The sequence below is a fragment of the Lutzomyia longipalpis genome, chromosome 2, assembly GCF_024334085.1.
Source record: "Lutzomyia longipalpis isolate SR_M1_2022 chromosome 2, ASM2433408v1".
Taxonomy (NCBI): domain Eukaryota; kingdom Metazoa; phylum Arthropoda; class Insecta; order Diptera; family Psychodidae; genus Lutzomyia; species Lutzomyia longipalpis.
In genome coordinates, this window is record NC_074708.1 from 5485814 (window position 1) to 5493032 (window position 7219).

At 31.7% G+C, this 7219-nt stretch overlaps 1 long non-coding RNA gene across 1 annotated transcript; it reads right to left on the reverse strand.

Moving 5' to 3' along the window:
* Positions 1–6355: 6355 nt before the first annotated feature.
* Positions 6356–6767, reverse strand: LOC129788804 (uncharacterized). Its single transcript, XR_008750393.1, has 3 exons — positions 6669–6767; positions 6492–6593; positions 6356–6427 (listed from the first exon to the last, which is right to left on the reverse strand). It is a non-coding gene; the product is annotated as an uncharacterized LOC129788804 (long non-coding RNA).
* Positions 6768–7219: the final 452 nt, after the last annotated feature.

The window sequence follows — 7219 nt, forward strand, 5'->3', positions numbered from 1 at the left end:
AATCTTTGGTATCAACGCAGAGTACTGTTAAAAGACAATAAAATTATTAAAAAGGCCAATAAAAAATTGTCAAAAATACAGAAATTCTTCGGTCAAAAGTCGTAAAGCAACTCAAGTAACAGAATTTATTTGGTCGAAATAACAAAGATCTTTGGTTAAAAGACAATAAAATCTAAATAAAATTATTAAAATGGCCAATAAAAATTGTCAAAAATACAGAAATTCTTCGGTCAAAAGTCGTAAAGCAACTCAAGTAACAGAATCTATTTGGTCGAAATAACAAAGATCTTTGGTTAAAAGACAATAAAATTATAAAAAAGGCTAAAAAAAATTGTCAAAAATACAGAAATTCTTCGGTCAAAAGTCATGAAGTAACTCAAGTAACAGAATTTATTTGGTCGAAATAACAAAGATCTTTGGTTAAAAGACATAAAAAGCAGAATAAAATTATTAAAATGGCCAATAAAAATTGTCAAAAATACAGAAATTCTTCGGTAAAAAGTCGTAAAGCAACTCAAGTAACAGAATTTATTTGGTCGAAATAACAAAGTCATTTGGTTAAAAGACAATAAAAGCTGAATAAAATTATTAAAAAGGCCAATAAAAATTGTCAAAAATACAGAAATTCTTCGGTCAAAAGTCGTAAAGCAACTTAAGTAACAGAATTTATTTGGTCGAAATAACAAAGATCTTTGGTTAAAAGACATAAAAAGCAGAATAAAATTATTAAAATGGCCAATAAAAATTGTCAAAAATACAGAAATTCTTCGGTCAAAAGTCATGAAGTAACTCAAGTAACAGAATATATTTGGTCGAAATAACACAGATCTTTGGTTAAAAGACAATAAAATTATTAAAAAGGCCAATAAAAATTGTCAAAAATACAGAAATTCTTCGGTCAAAAGTCATGAAGTAACTCAAGTAACAGAATTTATTTGGTCGAAATAACAAAGATCTTTGGTTAAAAGACAATAAAATCTAAATAAAATTATTAAAATGCCCAATAAAAATTGTCAAAAATACAGAAATTCTTCGGTCAAAAGTCATGAAGTAACTCAAGTAACAGAATATATTTGGTCGAAATAACACAGATCTTTGGTTAAAAGACAATAAAATTATTAAAAAGGCCAATAAAAATTGTCAAAAATACAGAAATTCTTCGGTCAAAAGTCGTAAAGCAACTCAAGTATCAGAATTTATTTGGTCGAAATAACAAAGATCTTTCGTTAAAAGACAATAAAAGCTGAATAAAATTATTAAAAAGGCCAATAAAAATTGTCAAAAATACAGAAATTCTTCGGTCAAAAGTCGTAAAGCAACTCAAGTATCAGAATTTATTTGGTCGAAATAACAAAGATCTTTCGTTAAAAGACAATAAAAGCTGAATAAAATTATTAAAAAGGCCAATAAAAATTGTCAAAAATACAGAAATTCTTCGGTCAAAAGTCGTAAAGCAACTCAAGTAACAGAATCTATTTGGTCGAAATAACAAAGATCTTTGGTTAAAAGACAATAAAATTATAAAAAAGGCTAAAAAAAATTGTCAAAAATACAGAAATTCTTCGGTCAAAAGTCATGAAGTAACTCAAGTAACAGAATTTATTTGGTCGAAATAACAAAGATCTTTGGTTAAAAGACATAAAAAGCAGAATAAAATTATTAAAATGGCCAATAAAAATTGTCAAAAATACAGAAATTCTTCGGTAAAAAGTCGTAAAGCAACTCAAGTAACAGAATTTATTTGGTCGAAATAACAAAGTCATTTGGTTAAAAGACAATAAAAGCTGAATAAAATTATTAAAAAGGCCAATAAAAATTGTCAAAAATACAGAAATTCTTCGGTCAAAAGTCGTAAAGCAACTTAAGTAACAGAATTTATTTGGTCGAAATAACAAAGATCTTTGGTTAAAAGACATAAAAAGCAGAATAAAATTATTAAAATGGCCAATAAAAATTGTCAAAAATACAGAAATTCTTCGGTCAAAAGTCATGAAGTAACTCAAGTAACAGAATATATTTGGTCGAAATAACACAGATCTTTGGTTAAAAGACAATAAAATTATTAAAAAGGCCAATAAAAATTGTCAAAAATACAGAAATTCTTCGGTCAAAAGTCATGAAGTAACTCAAGTAACAGAATTTATTTGGTCGAAATAACAAAGATCTTTGGTTAAAAGACAATAAAATCTAAATAAAATTATTAAAATGCCCAATAAAAATTGTCAAAAATACAGAAATTCTTCGGTCAGAACTCATGAAGTAACTCAAGTAACAGAATTTATTTGGTCGAAATAACAAAGATCTTTGGTTAAAAGACAATAAAATTATAAAAAAGGCCAAAAAAAATTGTCAAAAATACAGAAATTCTTCGGTCAAAAGTCGTAAAGCAACTCAAGTATCAGAATTTATTTGGTCGAAATAACAAAGATCTTTCGTTAAAAGACAATAAAAGCTGAATAAAATTATTAAAAAGGCCAATAAAAATTGTCAAAAATACAGAAATTCTTCGGTCAAAAGTCGTAAAGCAACTCAAGTATCAGAATTTATTTGGTCGAAATAACAAAGATCTTTCGTTAAAAGACAATAAAAGCTGAATAAAATTATTAAAAAGGCCAATAAAAATTGTCAAAAATACAGAAATTCTTCGGTCAAAAGTCGTAAAGCAACTCAAGTAACAGAATTTATTTGGTCGAAATAACAAAGATCCTTTGGTTAAAAGACAATAAAATCTAAATAAAATTATTAAAATGCCCAATAAAAATTGTCAAAAATACAGAAATTCTTCGGTCAAAAGTCGTAAAGCAACTCAAGTAACAGAATTTATTTGGTCGAAATAACAAAGATCTTTGGTTAAAAGACAATAAAATCATAAAAAAGGCTAAAAAAAATTGTCAAAAATACAGAAATTCTTCGGTCAAAAGTCATGAAGTAACTCAAGTAACAGAATTTATTTGGTCGAAATAACAAAGATCTTTGGTTAAAAGACATAAAAAGCAGAATAAAATTATTAAAATGGCCAATAAAAATTGTCAAAAATACAGAAATTCTTCGGTAAAAAGTCGTAAAGCAACTCAAGTAACAGAATTTATTTGGTCGAAATAACAAAGTCATTTGGTTAAAAGACAATAAAAGCTGAATAAAATTATTAAAAAGGCCAATAAAAATTGTCAAAAATACAGAAATTCTTCGGTCAAAAGTCGTAAAGCAACTTAAGTAACAGAATTTATTTGGTCGAAATAACAAAGATCTTTGGTTAAAAGACATAAAAAGCAGAATAAAATTATTAAAATGGCCAATAAAAATTGTCAAAAATACAGAAATTCTTCGGTCAAAAGTCGTAAAGCAACTCAAGTAACAGAATTCATTTGGTCGAAATAACAAAGATCTTTGGTTAAAAGACAATAAAAAGTTGAATTAAATAGTCAAAAAAGAAAATGGAATTAATCAAAAAAACAAAAGTTATTAAGACTGAACCCGATTTTTTCTCCCACAAAAGTTATTTATTTGCAAATGAGGTTGATTTTAACAAAAATATTTTCTTTTCGTTTTCCTACAATTCGTGAGTTACATGGTTTTTTGACATTTTCACAAAAAGCTTCTAAAATTTTAAGGTCTAAAAAGTTTTACATTTAGACCACGTAGCCGAGACACATTTTACGCCATGATAGAAAAGGAAAAATTTTATATTCTGGCTGAAATTTTTCTTATTACTTGTAAGATTTTTTTTACAAAATACCTGTCGAGGTGCCTTTTCAATTTTTTTGTGAGTTTTTTATCCATAGAAATATTATTTAGCGTCAACATATACACCATATTTACGATTATTCTACATGAATTTAAGTATTTGGATTTGTTTCATAATATTTTATGTGGAAAAATATTGAATTTTTTTTTTGTAACCCCCCTTACCTTCCCCCCCATAACCCAGTATTAAGCTATACAGCTTATATGGACTGCCGAATCAAAAAACATACAACAAATAACATATTAATACATTCAATCACATTCACACTTGCACTCCATTCATTCTTATAAACGAAACAATTTTTCTCAGTGGTTCTATGAGAAATTGAATTTTTTGTGAATTATGTTTTGAAAGACCACATGAGACATTTCCAAAGATTAAAAAGCAGTCTGTTTTAGAATATGGAAAAAGGTTTGATTCCGAATATTCTGGATTCGCTTCTACCTGCCAGGAGCCTCTGGGATTTGAAGTCAAACTCCTGTGCTTCTGCGCTCAAAGGCCAAGGAACGGACAAGGCCACAGTTCTTCGGAAAAATACCCCTGTTATATTTGGACCAAAATCTCAGTAAATATTTTTAACCCTAGGAGGATTTTGCTGACAAAAGTAGCCAATTCGTCTTTTTTCAATCGTCATAGAATTAAAATCTATTCATATTTCGTGATGAATTCTACATCGGTGTATAGGGGAGTTTTATTACTTCAAGATCGTGTAAAGAAAATTAGGAAATGTACTGGTAAGCTGACCAAGCTTACGAGAGCTGTTTCTTTCAGTGTATTAATTTTGTGAGAGCAAACTTAGAACGCGAATTAATTTAAATACGCGTAAAGTCGGGAAAAGTTGAAAAGTCATGTCTTGAAGTCAGCTATAACATATCGAAAAACGAAAAAAAATTATGTCGCCATTTTCAAAAAATTCGAGTTCGAAATTTTCGAAAGTTTTGTTTTCGATTTTAGCGTCTCTTGCGGTCATTTATCGAAGTTGCAATGTTCTAGACATTTGTAGAGTTTCACGAAACCTTTCATTTGCGCTTGAGTTGATCAAGATCGGACTTGTAGAACCCGAGATATGACATGCCAACTTTGGAAGGCTATATCTCGAGAACGGATCCCTAGATTTTCTGCATTTTTGGCATGGAGCCTAGATAATATAGTCAGCTACAATATATCAAAAAATTAAAAAAAAAAAATTTTTTGTGACGAAATTTACCCTTATCATATTCGGCTTTAAAGTAGCCCCAAAGAATGAGATTCCACGAGAGCCTAGAAGAGAGATGGGGGGGGGGGAAGAAAAACAGCATAGGTCACCTCAGGAACATCTATTTATTTTTAAGAATAAGTGTGGCATAAATTCTGAAGAATAATCCCAGGTAAGAGTTAGGGCAGCCTCCGGGAAAGCAATGGAGCTACCTTCCGGATCTATTGTTCCGCCGTGAATCACTTCGTGATGAATCTTCTTGGGATGCAGCAGTGGGCATTGATTTCTTCACCAGTGTGGGAGATGATCAAAGCTTGGTCTATCTGGGTACGACCTCGTGGCTCCTGATGGGGATGAGCCTCCCTGGAGCGAGGCACTGGGCAGGAAGTGGACGATAAATGACTCCAATATGGTAGATCATCATCCAAGACATCCTTCGATTCGGGCCCACTAGATTCTCCGAGAGATTCTCGGGTGATTGGGGATTTTGTGAGATCTCTCCTCACGCCCTGGATCCCGGTGTGACTTGACATCCTTCCTGGCTCGACACTGCCACAAACGCTCCTCTCAGACTGGGGGCTCGTGGAACCAGGGTGTTTCTTCTGCCTTCTAGGTGGCTGGCTACCAACAGCTCCTCTTCTTCTAAGTGTGGAGCTCATGAAATCCGAGGCACTTCTGCAGTCACTTCCCGCACTTATATAGGGTTTTGGGGGTAAAACTTTGAGGTTATGACCTCTCCTCCCCATTAAAAACTAGCTGCCGAATTTCTGCAGAAAAATTCGAAAGCACTAAAGGTATTCTGAACACGTGTTCTTTAGAAATTTTGTATGGCGCTGGGACACTTTTTCTGCAGAATATTTCCGCAGTTTTCTGAAAAAATTCATCAATCTGTTATACCGTTGAAATTCGTTTTGAATATAAAAAAAGCGTTTTTTTTGCAAATTATTATTAACGAGATAAATTGTCGCTTCGCTCCAATTTACCTCATCCCGCTTCGCGGGGATTTGTTGCGCTTCGCGCAAATTTTGGAGAAAAAAATTGTGATGGTTTATAAGTAAAAAAAAAAATACAGGGCCACTCATCAAACCCAAAGAAAAAAATTTGCAAAGAGAAGAAATCATTTTCAAGCAACATTTCCGGCGCCTTTAAAAATTCGCAAAAAATGCATGAATTTTATATGGGGGCTACTAAAAGGGGGCTTTGGGGGGAAAATGAATACGGCCACTCGAAACAGACTGATATAAGGAGCGTCTGTACCAAATTTCATCGCAATCGGTCAAACGGTGTAGATTTGTATAGCCGAACACGACTGATTACCAACAAACAGACCTTTCTTTATTATATAGATTTATTTATTATTTTTAAAATTTACAAAAAAAATATTGAAAAAATATATCCGGCGTTGCCTTTTTCTTCTCCTGCTGTCTCCTTTGATGCTGGGCCGCTTTTCAGATGATCTCTCCTCTTCACCTTTGTGACTTCCGGGACTTTAAAAAATAAAAGAAAATCTTAGGAAAAAGCATATTCTAAATATTTTTTCTTCTTTCTCACCTTCCATTTCCGGAAAATTATGTTGCATAAAGTTGTGTAAGACCGGATCCCAGAAATTGAGGACTGAAGCCAGGCACGGACAGTTTTGTGCTTCAAACGGATCTGAAATATGGAAAAAAAAAGTTTAGAATAATAATGAATTTTTTGAAAAAATATGAATTAGAAGAATTAACATACATTTCCGCATTTTCCAATGTTGTCAAAAATTAAAGCAGAAGCGGGCAGGGCATCCGGGTATAGCATCCAGGCAGGCCATCCGGATAGGGGTCCGGGCAGGGCTTCATGAATAGGGCATCCGGGTAAGGCTTCCGGGCTGGTCATCCTGGGCACTGATTGTGTTCCAAAAACGATCTGAAATATAGAAAAAAATTGATAAATTGTTCTTTTTTTTCTTGTTTACAAAAGTTTTTGTTTTTTTATCATGAGAAAATTAATTTAAAAAAAAAAAAGAAAAATCAATTTCGGGCTCTTTTTTTGCAATGAAGAATTTTTAGATCAAAATAATTAATTTTTTCTCATTGTTTTCTATCAATTTCATCAATCTGATGCTACTAAAACATTCCATAAAAGATATTTGTGAAATCTAGTAGGATCAAAGAGATAAAATTACACAAATTAATTAAGAAAATCGTAAAATTACTTACCGCATTTCTTCTGCGTGAATTTTCCATCATTTTTGCACTCTCAAATTGACGAATTTTTGAAGAAAACCGCGGAAATTTTCTGCA